This window comes from Mesoplodon densirostris, chromosome 5 (genome assembly GCF_025265405.1).
Source record: "Mesoplodon densirostris isolate mMesDen1 chromosome 5, mMesDen1 primary haplotype, whole genome shotgun sequence".
Taxonomy (NCBI): domain Eukaryota; kingdom Metazoa; phylum Chordata; class Mammalia; order Artiodactyla; family Ziphiidae; genus Mesoplodon; species Mesoplodon densirostris.
In genome coordinates this window covers 140,720,052-140,743,740 of record NC_082665.1, presented here as the reverse complement: position 1 = coordinate 140,743,740, position 23,689 = coordinate 140,720,052, and positions in this window count along the sequence as shown.

Genomic DNA, 23,689 nt, shown 5'->3' with positions numbered 1-23,689 from the left:
GATGGTACGCTGAATTCAGGGGCTGTATCTGGAATTCAGCTTTGGAATTTGCTGATAGCAAGATGGGCAACATTAGTGGCAATTGCCAAATAAGTTTTTTTGAATGGGGATATTTGTTGTTGAGCCCATTCATAACATCTTTTTATGAAGCCATGGTCACTCTGTGCATGAATCCATTGGTCATATACTGGGAATACTGGGGAAAGAAAAGCCAACTGACATCAACAGACTGGATCATTGTCTTCCTTGGTACAATCTTCTCTGCAGTGGATGAAATCATGTAATATAAACATCCTAATATACTATGCCCTTTCCAACATGCTTATCCACCTGCTTTCTTTTTTTTTTTGATATCTTTATTGGAGTATAATTACTTTACAATGTTGTGTTAGTTTCCACTGCATAACAAAGTGAATCAGCTATACATATACATATATCCCCATATCTCTTCCCTCTTGCCTCTCCCTCCCACACTCCCTATCCCACCCCTCTAGGTGGCCACAACACACTGAGCTGATCTCCCCATGCAATGCAGCTGCTTCCCACTAGCTAGCTATTTTACACTTGGAAGTGTATATATGTCAGTGCTTCACTCTCACTTCATCCCAGCTTACCCTTCCCCCTCCCCATGTCCTCATGTCCATTCTCTACATCTGCATCTTTATTCCTGTCTTGCCCCTAGGTTCTTCAGAACCTCTTTTTTTTTTTTTTTTTTAGATTCCATATGTATGTGTTAGCATATGGTATTTGTTTTTCTCTTTCTGACTTACTTCACTCTGTATGACAGAATCTAGGTCCATCCACCTCACTGCAAATAACTCAATTTTGTTTCGTTCTATGGCTGAGTGATATTCCATTGTATATATGTGCCACATCTTCTTTATCCATTCATCTGTCGATGGACACTTAGGTTGCTCCCATGTCCTGGCTATTGTAAAAATGCTGCAATGAACATTGTGGTACATGACTTTTTTGAATTATGGTTTTCTCAGGGTATATGCCTAGTAGTGGGATTGCTAGGTCATATGGTAGTTCTATTTTTAGTTTTTTAAGGAACGTCCATACTGTTCTCCATAGTGTTGTATCAATTTACTTTCCCACCAACAGTGCAAGAGGGTTCCCTTTTCTCCACACCCTCTCCAGCATTAATTGTTTGTAGATTTTTTGATGATAGCCATCCTGACTGGTGTGAGGTGATACCTCATTATAGCTTTGATGTGCATTTCTCTAATGATTAGTGATGTTGAGCATTGTTTCATGTATTTGTTGGCAATCTGTATGTCTTCCTTGGAAAAATGTCTATTTAGATTTTCAGCCCATTTTTGGATTGGGTTGTTTTTTTTATATTGAGCTACATGAGCTGCTTGTATATTTTGGAGATTAATCCTTTGTCAGTTGCTTCATTTGCAAATATTTTCTCCCGTTCTAAGGGTTGCCTTTTTGTCTTGTTTACAGTTTTCTTTGCTGTGCAAAAGCTTTTAAGTTTCATTAGGTCCCATTGTTTATTTCTGTTTTATTTCCATTTCTCTAGGAGGTGGGTCAAAAAGGATCTTGCTGTGATTTATGTCACAGAGTGTTCTGCCTATGTTTTCCTTTAAGAGTTTTATAGTGTCTGGTCTTACATTTAGGTCTTTAATACATGTTGAGTTTATTTTTGTGTATGGGGTTAGGAAGTGTTCTAATGTCATTCTTTTACATGTGGCTGTCCAGTTTTCCCAGCACCACTTATTGGAGAGGCTGTAATTTCTCCACTGTAAATTCTTGCCTCCTTTATCAAAGATAAGGTGACCACATGTGCATGGGTTTACCTCTGGGCTTTCTATCCTATTCCATTGATCTATATTTCTGTTTTTGTGCCAGTACCATACTGTCTTGATTATTGTAGCTTTGTAGTATAGTCTGAAGTCCAGGATCCTGATTCCTCCAGCTCCATTTTTCTTTCACAAGATTGCTTTGGCTATTCAGGATCTTTTGTATTTCCATACAAATTGTGAATTTTTTTCTTCTAGTTCTGTGAAAAATGCCATTGGTAGTTTGATAGGGATTGCACTGAACCTGTAGATTGCTTTGGGTAGTTTGCTCATTTTCGCCATGTTGATTCTTCCAATCCAAGAACATGGTATATCTCTCCATCTGTTTGTATCATCTTTAATTTCTTCATTAGTGTCTTGTAGTTTTCTGCATACAGGTCTTTGTCTCCTTAGGTAGGTTAATTCCTAGCTATTTTATTCTTTTTGTTGCAGTGGTTAATGGGAGTGTTTCCTTGATTTCTCTTTCAGATTTTTCATCATTAGTGTATAGGAATGCAAGAGATTTATGTGCACTAATTTTGTATCCTGTTACTTTACCAAGTTATTAATTAGCTCTAGTATGTTTCTGGTAGCATCTTTAGGGTTCTCTTTGTATAGTATCATGTTATCTGCAAACAGTGACAGCTTTATTTCTTTTACATTTTGTATTCCTTTTATTTCTTTTTCTTCTCTGATTGCTATGGCTAAAACTTCCAAATCTATGTTGAATACTAGTGGTGAGAGTGAGCATCCTTGTCGTGTTCCTGATTTTAGAGGAAATGGTTTCTGTTTTTCACCATTGAGAATGATGTTGGCTGTGAGTTTGTCATATATGGCCTTTATTATGTTGAGGTGAGTTCACTCTATGCTTACTTTCTGGAGAGTTTTTATCAAAAATTGGTGTTGAATTTTGTCAAAAGCTTTTTCTGCATCTATTGAGATTATCATATGGTTTTTGTCCTTCAATTTGTTAATCTGGTGTAACATTTCAATTGATTTGCATATATTGAGGAATCCTTGCAATCCTGGGATAAATCCCATTTGATCATGGTGTATGATCCTTTTAACGTGCTGTTGGATTCTGTTTGCTAGTATTTTGTTGAGGATATTTGCATTTATGTTCATCAGTGATATTGGTCTGTAGTTTCCTTTTTTTATGACATCTTTGTCTGGTTTTGGTATCAGGGTGATGGTGGACTCGTAGAATGAGTTTGGGAGTGTTCCTCCCTCTGCTATATTTTGGAAGAGTTTGAGAAGGATAGGTGTTAGCTTTTCTCTAAATGTTTGATAGAATTCGCCTGTGAAGCCATCTGGTCCTGGGCTTTTGTTTGTTGGAAGATTTTTAATTACAGTTTCAATTTCAGTGCTTGTGATTGGTCTGTTTATATTTTCTATTTCTTCCTGGTTCAGTCTCAGAAGGTTATGCTTTTCTAAGAATTTGTCCATTTCTTTCAGGTTGTCCATTTTATTGGGATATAGTTGCTTATAGTAATCCCTCATGATTCTTTGTATTTCTGCAGGGTCAGTTGTTACTTCCCCTTTTTCATTTCTAATTCTGTTGATTTGAGTCTTCTCCCTCTTTTGCTTGATGTATCTGGCTAGTGGTTTATCAATTTTGTTTATCTTCTCAAAGAACCAGCTTTTAGTTTTATTGACCTTTCCTATTGTTTCCATCATTTCTTTTTCATTTATTACTGATCTGATCTTTATGATTTCTTTCCTTCTGCTAACTTTGCGATTTTTTGTTCTTCTTTCTCTAATTGCTTTAGGTGTAAGTTTAGGTTGTTTATTTCAGATTTTTCTTGTTTCTTGAGGTATCATTTTATTGCTGTAAACTTCCCTCTTAGAACTGCTTTGCTGCATCCCTTAGGTTTTGGGTCATTGTGTTTTCATTGTCATTTTTTTCTATGTATTTTTTTAGTTCCTCTTGGAAATCTTCAGTGATCTCTTGGTTATTTAGTAGTGTATTGCTTAGCCTCCATGTGTTTGTATTTTTTATAGATTTTTTCCTGTAAATGATATCTAGTCCATAGTGTTGTGGTCAGGAAAGATACTTGATATGATATGAATTTTCTTAAATTTATCAAGGCTTGATTTGTAACCCAAGATATGATTTATTCTGGAGAATGTTTCATGAGCAGTTGAGAAGAAGGTGTATTCTGTTGTTTTTGGATGGAATATCCTATAAATATCAGTTAAGTCCATCTTGTTTAATGTGTCATTTAAAGCTTGTGTTTCCTTATTTATTTTCAATTTGGATGATCTGTCCGTTGGTGAAAGTGGGGTTATAAAGTCCCCTACTATGAGTGTGTTACTGTCGATTTCCTCTTTTATGGCTGTTAGAATTTGCCTTATTTATTGAGGTGCTCCTATGTAGGGTGCATAAATATTTACAATTTTTATATCTTCTTGGATTCATCCATTGATCACTATGTAGTGTCCTTCTTTGCTTCTTGTGATAGTCTTTATTTATTTATTATTTATTTATTTATTTATTTTTTGCGGTACACGGACCTCTCACTGTTGTGGCCTCTCCTGTTGTGGAGCCCAGGCTCTGGACGTGCAGGCTCAGCGGCCATGGCTCACGGGCCTAGCTGCTCTGCAGCATGTGGGATCTTCCTGGATCGGGGCACAAACCCATTTCCCCCGCATTGGCAGGTGGACTCTCAACCACTGCGCCACCTAGGAAGCCTGATATTCTTTATTTTAGAGTCTATTTTGTCTGATATGAGAATTGCTACTCCAGCTTTCTTTAGATTTCCATTTGCATGGAATATCTTTTTCCATCCCCTCACTTTCAGTCTGTATGTGTCCCTAGGTCTGAAGTGGGTCTCTTGTAGACAGCATATATATGGGTCTTGTTTTTGTATCCATTCAGCTAGTCTGTGCCTTTTGGTTGGAGCATTTAATACATTTACACTTAAGGTAATTATCGATATGTATGTTCCTATTACCATTTTCTTAATTGTTTGGTTTGTTATTGTAGGTCTTTTCCTTCTCTTGTGTTTCCTGCCTGAAGAAGTTCCTTTAGCATTTGTTGTAAAGCTGCTTTTGTGTGCTGAATTCTCTTAGCTTTTGCTTGTCTGTAAAGCTTTTAACTTCTCCGTCAAATCTGAATGAGATCCTTTCTGGGTAGAGTAATCTTGGTTGTAGGTTTTTCTCCTTTATCACTTTAAATGTGTCCTGCCACTCCCTCTGGCTTGCAGAATTTCTGCTGAAAGATCAGCTGTTAACCTTATGGGGATTTCCTTTTATGTTATTTGTTGCTTTTCCCTTCCTGCTTTTAATATTTTTCCTTTGTATTTAATTTTTGATAGTTTGATTTTTATGTGTCTTGTCGTGTTTCTCCTTGGATTTATCCTGTATTGGACTCTCTGCACTTCCTGGAGTTTGGTGACTATTTCTTTTCCCATGTTAAGGAAGTTTTCAACTGTAAACTCTTCAAATATTTTATCAGACCCTTTTGTTTTCTCTTATTTTTCTGGGACATCTATAATTTTAATGTTGGTGTGTTTAATGTTGTCCCAGAAGTCTCTGAGTCTGTCCTCAATTCTTTTCATTCTTTTTTCTTTATTCTGCTCTGTGGTAGTTATTTCCACTCTTTTATCTTCCAGGTCAATTTTCTGTTCTTCTGCCTCAGTTATTCTGCTATTGATTCCTTCTAGAGAATTTTTAATTTCATTTATCATGTTGTTCATCATTGTTTGTTTCCTCTATAGTTCTTCTAGCTCCTTGTTAAACGTTTCTTGTATTTTCTCCATTCTATTTCCAAGATTTTGGATCATGTTTACTATCATTACTTTTTTTTTTTTCAGGTAGACTGCCTATTTCCTCTTCATTTGTTTATTCTCAAGGGTTTTTACCTTACTTCTTAATCTGCTGCATATTTCTCTGTCTTCTCCTTTTGCTTAACTTACTGTGTTCGGGGTCTCTTTTTCACAGGTTGCAGGTTTGTACTTCCTGTTGTTTTTGGTGTCTGCTCCCAGAGGGTGAAGTTGGTTCAGTGTGTTGTGTAGGGTTCCTGGTGGAGGGGGCTTGTGCCTGTGTTTGGTGGATAGGGCTAGATCTTGTCTCTCTGGTGGGCAGGGCTGCATCCGGTGGTGTGTTTTGGGGTGTCTGTGAACTTGGTATGGTTTTAGGCAGCCTCTCTGCTAATGGGTGGGGTTGTGTTCCTGTCCTGCTAGATGTTCAGCATGGGGTGTCCAGCACTGGAGCTTGCTTGCTGTTGGGTGGAGCTGGGTCTTAACGTTGTGATGGAGATTTCTGAGAGAGCTCTTGCTGACTGATATTATGTGGGGCCTGGAGGTCTGTGGTGGTCTAATGTCCTCAACTCCTCTCTCCCACCTCAGAGGCTCAGGCCTGACAAGAGGCCAGAGCACCAAACCCTGTCAGCCACACAGCTCAGAAAAAAAGGCAGAAAAAAAGAAAGAAAATAAATAAATTAATAAAAAATAAAATAAAATATAATAAAATACTGTCATTAAAATAGAAAAATAAAAAGAGTAATAATTTTAAAAAGAGTGCAACAAAACCAATAAACAAATCCAGAAGTGATAACAAGCACTAAAAACTATACTAAGATAAACATAAATATCAGAAACAAGTCAGTCACATTCAGCAAACCCCAAGTCTACAGTTGCTCCCAAAGTCCACCACCTTAATTTTGCATTGATTTGTTCTCTATTCAGGTGTTCCACAGATGCAGGGTACCTCAAGTTGATTGTGGGGATTTAATCTGCTGCTCCTGAGGCTACACAGAGAAATTTCCCTTTCTCTTCTTTGTTTGCACTGCTCCTGGGGTTCAGCTTTGGTTTTGGCCCCACCTCTGCATGTAGGTTGCCCTCAGACATCTGTTCCCACCCAGACAAGATGGAGTTGGAGTTAAAGCAGCGGCAGATTAGGGGGCTCTGGCTCACTCATGCCCGGGATGTAGGGAGGGGTATGGTAGTTATAATTGTAATGAAGGGTGAGCCTGCAGGGGTAGAGACCAGCAAGAGGTTGCAACAACCTAAGCCATGCGGTGTGTTCTTCCAGGGAATTTGTCCCTGGATCACAGGTCCCTGGCAGTGGAAGGCTGCTCAGTCTCCTGGCAGTGGAGGGGGCATGTGGATAGTGACCTGTGCTTGCACACAGGATTCTTGGTGGCTCCAGCAGCAACTTTAGTGTTTCATGCCTGTCTCTGGTGTCTGGGCTGATAGCTGTGTGCATCTCTGGAGCTCGTTTTAGGGTGCTCTGCCTTCTGTGGGCAGAGAGAGAAGGAATCCCCTCTCCTTGCACACCACAAAACAATGGTCTCTTGCCTCTTAGGCAGGTCCAGACTTTTTCCCGGACTCCCTCGCAGCCAGCTGTGGCACACTAGCCGCCTTCAGGCTGCGTTCATGCAGCCAAACCCAGTCTTCTCCCTGGGATCTGACTTTTGATGCCTGAGCCTCAGCTCCCATTCCCCGCCCACCCCGGCGGGCGAGCAGACAAGCCTCTTGGGCTGGTGAGTACCGGTCGGCACTGATCCTCTGTGCGGGAATCTCTCCGCTTTGCCCTCCACACCCCTGTTGCTGCGCTCTCCTCTATGGCTCCGAAGCTCCCCCCACCCCGTCTCTACCCACGAAGGGGCTTCCTAGTGTGTGGAAACCTTTCCTCCTTCACAGCTCCTTCCCACTGGTGCAGGTCCTGTCCCTATTCTTTTGTCTCTGTTTTTTTTTTTTTTTTCTTTTGCCCTACCCAGGTACGTGGGGAGTTTCTTGCCTTTTGGGAGGTCTGAGGTCTTCTGCCAGCATTCAGTAGGTGTTCTGTAGGAGTTGTTCCACATGTAGATGTATTTTTGATGTATTTGTGTGCGAGAAAGGTGTTCTTCACATCTTACTCCTCCACCATCTTGAAGGTCCCCCCCTCCACCTGCTTTCTGCTTTCATTTTTTCCATCTTGTTTTTTCAGTACTTTCCATCCATCAGTGAAGAAGAATATAATTTAAAAAAATATGCTTTATTTTTACACAAATAATTTTTGATTACTTGTGCCTGGCACTCTCCTGGGTGTTAATATTATGGTGAGCAAAGCAGCAAAGTAATCAAAAGGTGAAAAATGCTGAGTAAAAGGGATCTTGTTCTCAAGGAGCTTATGGTTTAGAAGTGAATACACTAATCAAATAATTGCCAAAGAATATAATTTCAAACTCTCACGAGCCTATTGAGAAAAGAACATTACAGAAGTTATAAAAGCATAACTGCAGATCTAGTATGGTGGGTGAGGGACAATTTTTCTCAGAGTTGTATTTGAGTCAAGATGTAAAGCTTTGCTCTACATGATTTAATTAAGAAAAAATGTGGGGGAGGGAGGAATATATTTCCAGACAGAGAGTATTAAAGACTGATGTGTTTTAAGCACCTGAAAGAAGGCCAATGTGCCTGGAGTGCATAGACTAAGAGAAAGTGGTTTGAGATGATGCTGGAGATGAGAGATGTGGGAACCAGCTTATGTAGGACTTTGAAGAATAGATGAAGAATTGGGGTCTTCAAATACAACAAAGGGAAACTTTGAAGAAACAAAAAAGAGATGTAATAAGATTTAAAGAAATACCTCTGACTTTAATATAGAGGAAAGATTAAAAGGAGGTAAGAGAGAAAAGGAGGTCATCAGTGGCTGAAATATTTCACCCTCAGTGAAATTCAGCCATATTTAGGCTAAGTGGGCTTTGGGATGTTGGCTTTGTAAGTCAGTTGCCACTTACAACATTGGATGTATAGAAAAGCCAATTCTTCATTCTAACTAACTACTCAAGTACATAGAGATCTCTGTTTCTGAAATAGTAGTCACTGCTCTATATAGCTCTTTTCTGCCACAACCCATTCAATATTTACATGTCAGATAAGGCTGAAAAAACACCCATGTTATGGGCATAGGAGGAAGGGTAGCTAAGAAAGGCATGGACTTTAGAGAAAGAGTAACTTGATTTAGAATATCAGGTTCATCCTTTGTTAACCGTATAACTTTCTGTAAATAATCTCTCCAGGACTTGGATTTTTAGCTTGCAATATTGTCTGGCTTGGAATGTGTATAATACCACCTAGTGCAAAGGGTCATCACAAGGATGAATGGGAGATAATGGATACACAACACCTAGCATAGACCAAAGCTCACAGAAGGCAACCCACACATGTTTAGTCCCTTGGCTAAAGTAATCTGAAAGCCTAGTGGTAGAACTTTCAGGTCTGTTAATGTTACTTGCACATAACAATATCATTGCAATTTATTGTATATATTTTGCCCATCATTGTATATCATTTTCATGCAGTTTCCATTGTTCAGATTATATCATGAACAGAGCAAAGTAGGAACTACATCTTTTCACTCTTCTAATTAAAGCTAAAGCATCTAGGATATGGGAATTATGCTGGACAAGAGTTCAATAAATACTGGTTAATTCTTATGCTGATAAAAATTGAAAGCACTTAATCTAGAAAATGACTTTATTATATTTAAATTTAGAAGTCTTGAAAGTATAAGATTTTTTCTTCTTCTTCAAATAGCCAGGAATGCCCTTTTTATCTTCTTCATTAGAAAAAGAAATAAAGGAAACAATAATTTAGAGTCTTGTAGAAATCACTCTATGAGAAGTGTTTTATATATTTGTCCCATCTTTTCTTCTATGTATTATTGTAGCTATTTTACACTGAGGGAGGCTGAGGAGGGTCAAAAAAGTTAAAGTCTCTAGCCCAGTAGCATTCAGGCCATAACTAAAGGAAACAGAATTCCAACAAGGACCAATTGGCTCATGTTCTCTCCTGTCCACCTGGTTGCTTTCTGGGGCAGCTACTAAAAGGAAGGGGTCCTGGGTTCCCTTTGTTTCCTCTCTGTCTCTGAGGCTGGCTCAGTCCTTCTGGGAAATCAGAACATGACAAGGGACAAAATCTATTTCATACGCCAATGTCTTCTTAATGTCATGAAATCCTCAGTAGAACTCAATAGCAAACAGGAACTCAGTATCATAAATAGTATATATAAATTTTAAAAGGAAGCAAATTTAATATTTTTTCTTTCCCACTTCTTTCTTCTTTCATCCATTCATCTCAGGAGAAAATGCTCTCCTAAGGAACGACTAGAAAGTATTTAAGTGTGGTGTCTGAATATCTGCTAGCCAAGCAGTAGGAATAATGTATATGATGCTTTTATGACAGGCATGTTTCCCCCTGGCTGTTGTTTAAAACCACATATGACTTAGTAATTGTGGAATATACTAATAGCAGACCCCCTTTTTTGCCCCTGTAGGTCCATTGGGAAAAATGTGACATTTTCCAGATGTTTAGCCAAAGCCACTCTAATTAAGCTGTATATGCTTATTAAAAAAGTAAAGTGGTTTAAAGCAAAAATTACTTGGAATCTAGTTTGGAAAAGAGCTTGCCTTGATAATATTCTGAGGCTTGATTAAAATATTATTCTCTGAAACTTATAAATTTTAATGAAGACGGTAACATTTCAAAACATTGTCTATATATGTTACTGCATCTGTGTGGATAGGTATTTTTTTTAAGTTGTGAAATGAACACTACTTTAAAATGTTGAGTACATATGTATGAAATTCAAAAAATGAGATTACAAGAAGTATAAAACAGAGAGTGAGGTGGTTAATTTAAAAGTGTCCTCGTGAATTCTGCCTTCAGGATCCAAAACTTACAAGACCCAAATGATGCTGGTTCATGTTTCTCCATGCTCAAAGCAGTCCCCTGGTTCAGAGACCAGGGTTCAGAGAAATGACCCATGCTTCCACAAAAAGCTTTCTCTCTCACCTTTAGTGACAAGCTTAATGAGTTTGTATGCCAGGAAAATCTTAAACATAGGATTTCCATACTTGGCTCAACTATTTATAAGCATAAACACACATATGTAAGCCACACACACACACACACACACATGAGAGAAAGATTACATATTAAATTGAGTTGTTTTTTTTCAAGAAAACTTTTCCTTGCCATCTTTGCTTCAACATGAAAAGGATCATCTCAGGAAAATTGATAACAATCATTGAGTAAATCTCTATTTTAACACATACAAAATTGAAAAGTTTAGAAAGTACTCTTGCTTTGCAATTGTCTGTTTGGAATTTTTCAAATTGATGTTTTATAAGAAGGAAAGAAGTCTATTTTTAAAATTCATGTAGTTCAATAATTCTTTTTAGTAGAAAAAAATATGCTATCCCAGCAAATCAGTCTCTGCTCCTTGTATGGAAGATGATCTGTTAATCCTTAATGCTGTCTATTTTGATGCACAGTGGGTGAACACAGTTGCCAGGAAATATTCTCTCCCTTGGCATTCTTTTGGTGGCCCAGCAGATAGACTGTGACATCACTGGTGAAGCTGTGAATATAATGTAAAGGTCATCTCTAGCATTAATCTAAGGTCAGGGAAGATTCTGAGTGCTATGAGATGTTCTTAAAATGCTTTATACACACAGGGCCATAGAATCCATTTACAAGCATGTTTTCATTGTACCTTTCTAGTCTGTGATAGAATTAGCTGGATTTGCACTTTGATATAGAGTTAAGAGGAAATTTCTTAGTACTGCTGACCTTTTCTTAAGCACACACAAAATATCTGTATTTTTATTAGGAAAGATGAAGAATATTTTGTTTAATTTCAATTTGATGACTTTAAAATAGATGTTAGTTATATATACACTCACCATGAAAACAGAATAATCCAGATTTCCCAATTATTTTTTCTTGAATGGATGGAGAGACATAAAATTAAAAAGGGTAGAATGTATAAGATAGTTTAAGCCCCACGTTCTTCATAGGTACTGCTCTTAACTTATCTCTAAAAGTACAGGTTAGAATAAATTGCTTCTGAATAGTGAAGGCAAATGGAGGTAAATGACAGAAAATACAATGTAAATTGGCTTTTGAAGAAAAAAATGGTAAGATAAAATTGACTCCTATAATGGAAAGTCTTTGATCCAATGTTCAAACACTGTCAATGGGATATTTGTGTTATTTTCTTTTTTTCCCATCTCTGGTCCATTTCCTTAAATAGACACTTTCCTCATTGGGAGTAACTCCAATCATATTCTTCTAAGTCCAAATGAAGAGTATTAGAGAGCATCTTTCTCTCCAGCCCAGATCCTGGATCAGTTATGATTGGCTAGGATTGAATCATATGCTTATACATGAACCGACTATTATGGCAGGAAGGGATTAAGAGTGTGGCCAATGGTGCTTCCCCAAGATGAACTCAGGATATATTACCAAAAGAAGAAGGAATACACACTACTATATATAAAATAGATAACTAATAAGGACCTACTGTATAGCACAGGGAACTCTACTCAGTTCTCTGTAGTGACCTATGTGGGAAAAGAATCTAAAAAAGAGTGAATATATATATATGTATAACTGATTCACTTTGCTGTACACCTAAAACTAACACAACATTGTAAATCAACTACACTCCAATAAAAAATTTTTTAAAAATAAAGAAGAAATCAGTGGCAGGCAACCAAATATACAACAAATGTTCTTTACATCAAGAACAACTTTGATGGATCCAAAATTAAATGCTGCTGTTGCAGGTTTATCAACTTGTGAGTTCAAAGGAAAGAAGTTTCATGTGTGTTTGAAGAATAGATAGTAGATCAGAAGAGCTGGAGAATGTAAATAGATTTATAAAAAAACTATAAGAATGTTAGGACAGTTCAGAGTGTGACAAAAATTTGATGAGGCAATAATTTTGGATTTTAGTTCTCTAATTTATGAATAATCAGAACTAATGATTTGAGGGACAAGAATGTTATCTGCATCTAGCACCATATTTAGTACCCACATGCCCTCAATGAAGGGTGCATTTTAAGAAAACTAATATGATAGTAATTAAAACACTGTGAATTGGAGTGGTGGGGTAATAGGTTTAGGATTCTGCTAAAATAAATCAGTAATGAAATTCAAAGAACCTATCAAATTCTGATTTGTGAGAGTTTTTTAGGTCCTTGCTAATTGATTCTAACTGTATTGAATTGTTTGAAATTGGTTCAGAATTGTTAGGAGAGATCAAAATGAATTCTCTCTTTTTGTTTGAATAGTAATGGCAACTGGTTCAACTGATTGTAAATAATTCAAAACCAATTAAGAGCTAATTTAAAATTGTTTTCATACTGAAACTGAGTAATCATAAGTATTTGGAGTCTTTGAAACTACTGTTTTCTTGAATATTTATTCTTCTTGGAATCAAATCAGAGATCCTGAGCATAAAAAATGATTGGAAATTTGACAGTTGGAACCTACATGGATGAAAAATTGGAGCAAGCTGTGAGAACTACAGAGCCTTCTCGATGACACTTTCTGCAAACACTGAAAAGCAGTCCTTACTCTACAGAGTGGGAGGCACTTAGCACTTTTCCTCTCATATTAGAAAGACTGGAGAGGAAAATTAATCTTGTGTCTGTCTGTTGGAGTCTGTTTTCCACATTCTAGCTTGAAGTTTGTAACTTGCTTACCTTTTCCTCAACAAAGGAGGACAAATGATGCTGTTCTCCACTCATGATTGTGCCATGTCCCTCCATCTGGTCACCTGACCATCAATCAAACCCATTCTTAGAATGGACCCTCTCATGGAAATAGTTCAGTCAGCATCCTAGAGGCTAATCAACCTCACTTTTTCTGGCATTTCTAGTTTTGTGTCTAGACACAGGGAACATAGATTTTTACTCTGAAGAAGCAGAGGCTGAGAACTAAGTCAAGAACATTAAATGCAGTGAGGTGAGTTATTTCATATGGATAGTATGGTCCTCAAACTTGAATGACCAGAGATAATATAGCCATGGTTCAAGAGTGATCATATAGATACCTGGTGCTTAGTCTTTCTAGCTCTTATTTCCTTGTCTGTAACTTGAAGTCAGTAAGGTTCCTAACTCCTAAGGTGGTTGTGAGGATGCTGTCATAATGCATTCAGTCAATGTGCCCAGCCCAGTATCTTGCACATAATATTCTCAACAAATATTAGCTCAATAAGAAAGAGATCTAAGAAGAAATGTTTGATATACTTGACTAGCTGTGTGTGGTGTGGAGCAGGGTGATGAGAAAGTCCCAAAAGATGTGGGATTTAGAATAAAGTTTTAATCAGTGCAGGGAGTAAAGTATTTTGCAGCTTATATTTTATGATGCCATATTAGAAGAGAGATGGCAGAAGGTAGGAAAATTCAAGTGTGACCCTGAGGAATGCTAACAGTTTTGATGGCTTAGAAAAATTTCAGGAAAATAATGTGCCATTTAGCACATTATTAAATATATATCCAGAGTAGAAGCTTATAATACAGGCAGAGCAATCCACTGAAGGCCACTAAAGAAAATTGGAGATTCAAAATAAACTATTAGATAACAGGGAAAATGTTCATTCAATGAATATTGCTGATAGTAGTTGTGAAAACGTTCTGAAACTTAAGAGGTTGAAAGGGCTAAAGGGAAAAAATCTATTTAGGAAACATCTGAGGAAGAATATATTAATATATCCATATAAAAATCTCTAAGTATAGTTTTAAGAACTGGGTTTATACTGGAACAGATGTAGAAAATTCAGACACTAGAATTCAACTAGTGTTTCTTATTATTTAAAATATAAAATATTAAAAACCCTATTTTATAACTATATTTTCAAGTTCGTTCTTTCTACCTTATATAAGCATCTCTTCTCAGTTAAAGGAAACTCTCACTTTCATTAAGATTTTTCATTAAATTAATATTTGTAATTTAATTAAATTCCACACATATTTGTTTACCGTGCATACTCCTCATATATGCTCAGTAGTATGCCAGGTTAGAAGATTTGAGAGGAATGTAAATAGTGTCAGCTAAGCAGACCCCTAACCAGATCTGGCTGCTCTCACTCTCCACCCCTCTCTTTTTCCAGAGAGCACTAGCACATGGGTGACCAGAGGCACACCACCAGGAGTACTAGAACTAGTATATGCCACACAAAATTTTTATACCTTTGATATTGTTTTAGTTCTCTTAAACTCTATAAATCAGAAAGTTAGATTAAAATAGCCAGCAAACAACTTCCTGAGTGTATGACGTATCAGTTATTTTAAGTTTTATCAGAATTTTAGAGGAAATAAGAGTTTTTAATGAAGGGTGGTAAGAAAAATAATTTCATAGTGTGACAAATAACAATTACCACTAATTGAACCTTCACTCTGTTCTAGGTCCATGGCATATTTACATTTTGTCAACTTTACCCAATCTTAAGGTAGAAATACAGATTTCACTAGTTTCTCTTAATAAATTTGCCTTTAATGGCCATTTCATATTAAATTCAATCATATTTTATACAGTCTCTTGTATATGATATCTTTCACTTAATGTGATGTTTTAGGTCCATCTGTGGGTGAAGTGTTCAGTCATATCATTTGCTCACTTTTTATTGAGTTGTTTGTCTTTTTATTATTGAGTCCTAAGAGAATTTTATACATTCTAGTTACAAGTCCTTAACCGAATATGTGTTTTGCAAATATTTTCTCCCAGTCTGTTGCTTGTCTTTTAATTTTCTTAATGAAGTATTTTGAAATGTGAAAGTTTTGAATTATTATGTCCAATTTATCAATTTTTTCTTTTATGGACAATGTTTTGGTGTCATATAGAAATATTTTTTTGCCGAATTCAAAGTCTTAAGGATTTTTTATGCTAACTTCTAAAATTTATATCATTTTAGCTTTTATATTTAAGTCTGTCATCCATTTGAGCTAATTTTTAGGTATGATGTAAGGTGATTGTCTAAATTCATCTTTTTGCACGTGGATATCCAATTATCCCAAATCCAGTATTTTCTGATCCCAGTGTCAATGCTGTTCCACGATGCTAAGCAAGATAGATAAATCTGATGGGAGGTCAGCACTGACTGGCTTCCAATAGTGACTTATTAGCAGCTGGATGGAAGTGGATACCTAAAGACAAGAAACTAAAATTTATCTGAGTTGAGAGTAGTCTTCAAGTGTGATTAGTTCAATTAGGTGAGCTGACCACATAGACTCTTGTTCTTTGACCCACTATTTAGAGTAATATAATTGGTTCCATACTTCAGCCAAATATGAATGCAAAGGTCTGATAAATGTCCATAAAAGTTTGCACAGGAAATTTTATAACAGTCTTAATCAGAATAGTCAAGACCTAGAAACAATTCAAGAGTCCAACAGGTGAAGGGATGAACAATTGTGTACATTCATACAATGGAGTGCTACTCAGTAACTGAAAGGAGAGAATTACTGATTCACATAGCAATGTGAATGAATTCCCCCAAACAGTAACCTGAGTAAAAGAAACAAAAAAACAAGAGTAAATCCTATATGAATCCATTTATATGAAATTGTAGCAAAGCTAGTCTCTGGTGATACAAATTATAACAGTGGTCTCCTGGTAAATGGAGAGGAAATTGATTGGGAAGGGTGATGAGAAACATATTTAAGGTAATGAAATATTCTGTATCTTGACAGGAGTGTGGATTTCATGGGTATATATTTCTCAAAACCCATCTGACTATAAACTGTAAGTTATAATTGTAAGTTAAAAATTATAACTTATACCTCTCTAAAAACTCATTTACTTTAAATATATTTTTAGCATAGTATTGGAAGTCCTAGCCACAGCAATCAGGCAAGAAAAAGAAAAGACATCCAAATTGGAAGGGAAGAAATAAAACTGTCACTATTTACAGATGACATGATACTATATATAGAAAACCCTTAAGTCTCCACCAAAAACTATTAGAGCTAATAAATGAATTCAGTAAAGTTGCAAAATACAGGATTAATATACAGAAATCTGTTGCTTTTCTATAAAATAATAATGAACTGTCAGAAAGAGAAAGCAAGAAAACAATGCCATTTAAACTTGTAGGAAAAAGAATAAAATACCTAGCAATAAACTTAACCAAGGAGATGAAAGAGCTGTACTCAGAAGGAATTTGAAAATGATACAAAGAAATGGAAAGATATCCCATATTCTCAGATTGGAAGAATTCATACTGTTAAAATGTCAATACTATCCACAGCAATATACAGATTTAATGGAATCTCTATCAAAATGCCCATGATATTTTTCACAGAACTAGAACAATTAATCCTAAAATTTATATGGAACCACTAAAGACCGCAAATAGCCAAAGCAATCTTCAGAAAAATGAACAAAGTTGGAGGTATTAGGCTCCCTGTCTTCAGACTATACTGCAAAGCTACAGTAATCAAAATAGTATGATGCTGGCACAAAACCGACACATAGATCAATGGAATAGAAAGCCTAGAAATAAACCCAGGCACTATGGTCAACTAATCTATTGAATAATTAGGGGTAGAGAAGAAGAGAAGCAACAAGCATATACTGTATAGCCCAGGGAATTATAGCCATTTTCTTCTAATAACCTATAATGGAATATAATCTGCAAAAATACTGAATCACTATGCTGTACACCGGAAACTAATATAATATTTTAAATCAACCATACTTCAATTTAAAAAATAAAATTAAACAGCCTGCATTTTTAAAAACTGATAGCTGAAACAACATGCTAAGATTTGTTACCATTTTTAAGTGTGAAGGATGTGGAAGGAACATTTTAGAATGAATGTTTTTTGCCTCTTTCATTTCTTTTTGATCCAGTGTAAGTCTGGGATTTCTATAATACTTAACAAATACACATATAGATAGAAAACTGTATAGAACTAAAAATTAGTTATATTTCTGAATAGTAGTCTCTTGAGGTAATTGTTTTTGTCCAACTCAAGAATTCTTTTGAATTCTATTATGAAAGTGTGTATGTCCTTCAAGGGAGAAACAATCTCAAGCTATTAATCTAGAAAACAGTTTGATAATAAGACCTACCCTCCCTTTAATCCACAAGGTTGATTTGCCTTGGTTCCTTAGATACATACAATGTGGGCCTTTCCTTAACCTTTTCCAGAGCAGTTGGGTACTTTCCTAGGTAATTGTGCACTAACAAAGGAGAACTCACCATAATTTTCATGGACTCGTTCCAACAAAACACTATTCAGTAGCATCCAGACCAAAACTCGCAACCAGTCTTAAGGGCCTATGAGAGTCATGTGATAAATGGAATTCAAACGTGAGTTAATCTCACAACCAGTTCTCTGAGGCCCATACTCCACTCTGTGGATATTTCCGTATTTGTTTTGTTTGTGGTTTTAATGGACATCACATAGAATCACTACAGAATCACTTGTAGAATCACTACACTAGCTTCCTGATACTTGGAATAAGGGCTATTATGGTAGGAAGTAAAAGCAAAAGCCACTGGGCCTAACTTCTCCTATCACAACAGTAAGTCAAACAATACAGCACATCTCTGACAGTATTGAAGTTGTTAGTTACCAGTTACTTGGAAGGTGGAGATTTGTCCATTCCCATCACATCTTCTATTCCTATTCTGAGTAATTAAAAAGACTAGTGGAGGGCTTCTCTGGTGGCTCAGTGGATAAGAATCTGCCTGCCAATTCAGGAAGACGGGTTTGACCCCTGATCCGGGAAGATCCTACATGCCGCAGAGCAACTAAGCCCGTGCACCACAACTACTGAGCTTGCGCTCTAGAGCCCGCAAGCCACAACTACTGAGCCTGCGTGCCTAGAGCCTGTGTTCTGCAACAAGAGAAGCCACTGAAATGAGAAGCCTGAGCACCGCAACGAAGAGTAGCCCCCACTCACCAGAACTAGAGAAAGCTCGCATGCAGCAACAAATACCCAGTGCAGCCAAAAAAAAAAAAAAAAAAAAGACTTGTGGACTGCAGAAAGATGGTGGATTATTGACCTTGATCATGTTATGACTCTAATGCTACTGCTGTTCTAGTGAGTGCTTCTTACTAAAAATGTAAGTGTCCCTGGTTCTTGTGCATTTAAATGGCAAGTACATTTTACTCCTTCCCATACACAGAAAACTAGAAAAATATCTTAAAGGGCCAGCTGTACAAAAGTAATACTTACCTCAAGGATAGAAAAACACTCTAGCTAAATACTTCAACCATTCTACTATTCTAAAGAATATCACACTGATTCACTGTATTGATGCCATCGTGGTGATGTACTCTAAAAATGGGAAGTAGTAATTGAATGTGATACACTGGAAACAAATGAGAAATAAATTCAGAGAAAATAGTAATGACCACATCATAGAATTTTCTGGTGTTGAATGGCATTGAACATATCAAGTAATCCCTCCCTCTAGAGAATGATAAGTCATTCCTCTAGTGGAGGAAAAATCATTTTACCTGGTGTGTTACCTGCATTTTGACGGCAAGCATATACCATCTGTAGGTGTCCTCCTCCAAATCCTTTACATTGTGATCCAAAATTGAGTTAGGACTCAGAAAATGCACAACCCAACTGGTTCAGACCATAGTTTGAGCAGCTCTGCCACTAATCCTTTTGACCTCATGAGCATCTTGAGAGGCCCCTCTCATCCTCCTGGATGAATCATGTGCAAAACCCTGATGGAATAGTCACAGCAAAGGCCAGTAGGATTTTGGAGAGACCACATCTCCTTAAGCAAGTTATTATTTCCTGTCTGAGAAATAACCTGTGTCTATAGTTGGATAGAGCTTGGGGGATCAGGTGACCAACCTACCTGACTTATCCTTCTTGAATTAGGCACTATGTGATCTAATCAGCCATAAAGTGGGGTTCCTTGTCTGAATAGGTCGACAAGCTCTAGATAAGTTTTTTAAGGAACTGCCCACACTCCCAACATGTCTTTTCCTCCCACAGCATTGCCTTCGCTCAATGAATATCAAAGATGAAGACCTCATGGGGAGCTTCCCTTCAGTTTGAAAATAAGGAAACTGAAGAGTAGATTATAGCGGCTCTGAGCAAAATGCAGTCACTTGCTGAAAGTGACAGTTATTATTATCACAGCCCCACTCAGTGTGGGGCCCTGAAAGAGTGTGGAGAATGGGGCCCCTCCCAGTGGCCAGCATAACTTGAAGCATTAATGTTCACTGTTATGCTTGAGATGATTGACCCTGGCTCTCAGGGGTAAGTGGAGTTGCTGTTAAGTGAAGCTGCTGCTGGTGGTGGTGGGTGGAAAGTATAGATGTAATGTAGGGAATTCCTCTTGAGTACTAATACTAATTCTACTCAATACATTGTCAAGAACTAAAATCTATAGCATCCCTATATGGGCAGGACTCACTAGAGGCTCTTACTCCTCAGGAATAATGACTTGAATCACCCTAATAAGGAAAAAAAAAAAAAACCTGTGAAAAGCAGAGATACTGAATAAGGAGAATATGAAATGAGTACTGGAGGAATTAAGTCAGATATACCAGTTCTGGCTTTCTTGCAACTTGCAAAAATTAAGATTGTAATCTACACCTTGCTTGCTGCACATATGGTATTAAAAATTCTCTATTCTTTTTATTTTTTCTTCTCATGTACATACAATGAGTTATTGGGAGTAATATACATGACTTGCCTTTATAGGTCACACAATCTCATGAGAGAACCATGACAGAACTAGAGGAAAACAGACATTGTCCAGAGATATCCCAAAGAACAGTGACATCATTTTTGTATGTGGCAGCCGAACATGACTTGGGCTTGTCTCTCATTAAGAGGGAAAAGCCCATTTGAGGTGCTATATAGGAGAGAATTATGTTCAGTGGGCCATTTTTTAATCAAATGTTTAGAAAAAAGAAAATTTCTGTGGAATTTTGAGGAGTTTAGGGAGCTATTGTTCTTATCATTCCAGAATACTTTACTTCTTCCACTTTTATTTTTGACATCATTTATTGGAGTATAATTGCTTTACAATGGTGTGTTAGTTTCTGCTGTATAACAAACTGAATCAGCTATATATACACATATATTCCCATATCCCCTCCCTCTTGTATCTCCCTCCCACCCTCCCTATCCGACCCCTCTAGGTGGTCACAAAGCACCGACCTGATCTCCCTGTGCTATGCAGCTGCTTCCCACTAGCTATCTATTTTACATTTGGTAGTATATATATGTTCATGCCACTCTCTCACTTTGTCTCAGCTTACCCTTCCCCCTCCCCATGTCCTCAGTCCATTCTCTACATCTGCATCTTTATTCCTGTCCTGCCCTTAGGTTCAGAACCTTTTTTTTTTTTTTTTTTTTTTTTTTAGATTCCATATGTATGTGTTAGCATACGGTATTTGTTTTTTTCTTTCTGACTTCCTTAACTCTGTATGACAGACTCTAGGTCCATCCACCTCACTATAAATAACTCAATTTCGTTTCTTTATATGGCTGAGTAATATTCCATTGTATATATGTGCCACATCTTCTTTATCCATTCATCTGTTGATGGACACTTAGGTTGCTTCCATGTCCTGGCTATTGCAAATAGTGCTGCAACAAACATTGTGGTACATGACTCTTTTTGAATTATGGTTTTCTCAGGGTATATGCCCAGTAGTGGGTTTGCTAGGTCGTATGGTAGTTCTATTTTTAGTTTTTTAAGGAACGTCCATACTGTTCTCCATAGTGTTGTATCAATTTACATTCCCACCACTAGTGCAAGAGGGTTCCCTTTTATCCACACCCTCTCCAGCATTTATTGTTTGTATACTTTTTGATGATGGCCATTTTGACTGGTGTGAGGTGATACCTCATTATAGTTTTGATTCGCATTTCTCTAATTATTAGTGATGTTGAGCATCCTTTCATGTGTTTGTTGGCAATCTGTATATCTTCTTTGGAGAAATGTCTATTTACATCTTCTGCCTATTTTTGGATTGGGTTGTTTGTTTTTTTGATATTGAGCTGCATGAGCTGCTTGTATATTTTAGAGATTAATCCTTTGTCAGTTTCTTCATTTGCCAATATTTTCTCCCATTTAGAAGGTTGTCTTTTCATCTTGTTTATGGTTTCCTTTGCTATGAAAAAGTTTTTAAGTTTCATTAGATCCCCTTTGTTTATTTTTGATTTTATTCCCTCTCTCTAGGAGGTGGGTCAAAAAGGATCTTGCTGTGATTTAGGATCTTGAAAATTGCCTGTGATTTATGAAAAAGGATCTTGTGTTCTGCCTATATTTTCCTCTAAGAGTTTTATATTCTCTGGCCTTACATTTAGGTCTTTAATCCATTTGGGGTTTATTTTTGTGTGTGGTGTTAGGAAATGTTCTAATTTCATTTTTTTACATGTGCCTGTCCAGTTTTCCCAGCACCACTTATTGAAGAAGCTGTCTTATCTCCATTATATATTCTTGCCTCCTTTATCAAAGATAAGGTGACCATATGTGTGTGGGTTTATTCTGGGCTTTCTATCCTTTTCCATTGAGCTATATTTCTGTTTTGGTTCCAGTACCATACTGTCTTGATTACTGTAGCTTTGTAGTATAGTCTGAAGTCAGGGATGCTGATTCCTCCAGCTCCGTTTTTCTTTCTCAAGATTGCTTTGGCTATTCAGGGTCTTTTGTGTTTCCATTCAAATTGTGAAATTTTTTGTTCTAGTTCTGTGAAAAATGTCGTTGGTAGTTTGATAGGGATTGCACTGAATCTGTAGATTGCTTTGGGTAGTACAGTCATTTTCACAATGTTGATTCTTCCAATACAGAACATGGTATATCTCTTCATCTTTTTGTATCATCTAATTTCTTTCATCAGTGTCTTACAGTTTTCTGCACACAGGTCTTTTGTCTCCTTAGGTAGGTTTATTCCTAGGTATTTTATTCTTTTTGTTGCAGTGGTAAATGGTAGTGTTTCCTTAATTTCTCTTTCAGATTTTTCATCATTAGTGTATAGGAATGCAAGAGATTTCTGTGCATTAATTTTGTATCCTGCTATTTTACCAAATACATTAATTAGCTCTAGTAGTTTTCTGGTAGTATCTTTAGGATTCTCTATGTATAGTATCATGTCATCTGCAAACAGTGACAGTTTTACTTCTTTTCTGATTCAGATTTCTTTTATTTCTTTTTCTTCTCTGATTGCTGTGGCTAAAACTTCCAAAACTATGTTGAATAATAGTGGTGAAAGTGGGCAACCTTGTCTTGTTCTTGATCTTAGTAGAAATGGTTTCAGTTTTTCACCATTGAGAACGATGTTGGCTGTCAGTTTGTCACATATGGCTTTTATTATGTTTAGGTAAGTTCTCTCTATGCCTACTTTCTGGAGAATTTTTATCATAAATTGGCATTCAACTTTGTTGAAAGCTTTTTCAGCATCTATTGAGATGTTCATATGATTTTTATCCTTCAATTTGTTAATATGGCTTATCACATTGATTGACTTGCATATATTGATCTTCTTCCACTTTTTAATAACAAATTGCATCCTTGAGACTACTAAGGTGAGTTACATTACATGATCTATTATTTCTCCTTGAGCTTTCAGCATTGGTCATTGATGTGTTTGGTGAGAGACAATAAGATTTGAGTAATCTAATGGTGACAAACAAGATACAAATTGATGAGATAAGAGGAGAGACCTGTCTCCTTGATTTACTTTTGCTTGGATTTTGTGTTACCTTAGTGTCTTTCTAATCTCTTGCTCTCCTCTTCTCTCCTTTAGCCTCCCCTCCCCTCCTCTCCTCTCCTCTCCTCTTCTGTTTTCTTGTGTCTTGGAGTTTCTTGTAACCAAAGTACTTTAGCTTATACAGAAATGGAGTTACAAGCAATAGATTCTTAGAGAAATATAAATGTTTGCATTGGTTATTAGATTGGTTATTAGATGAAGCAAAATGCACTGAGACATGTATAGGAAAATGAAAGTAGCATTTCATTTCTTTAAGAATCTTAAAAACACCATAAGCATCAGCCCACTGCCACCTGAGGCTCCTAAAGATGAAGCTGGGAGAACAGGTGGCTATTGCTAAAAGCCCATTTAGAGGATGAGGCCCACCAAGTAGAATGGCTTACCTGACAGGCTCAGTCATGACACTGGAGAAGGAAAAGCT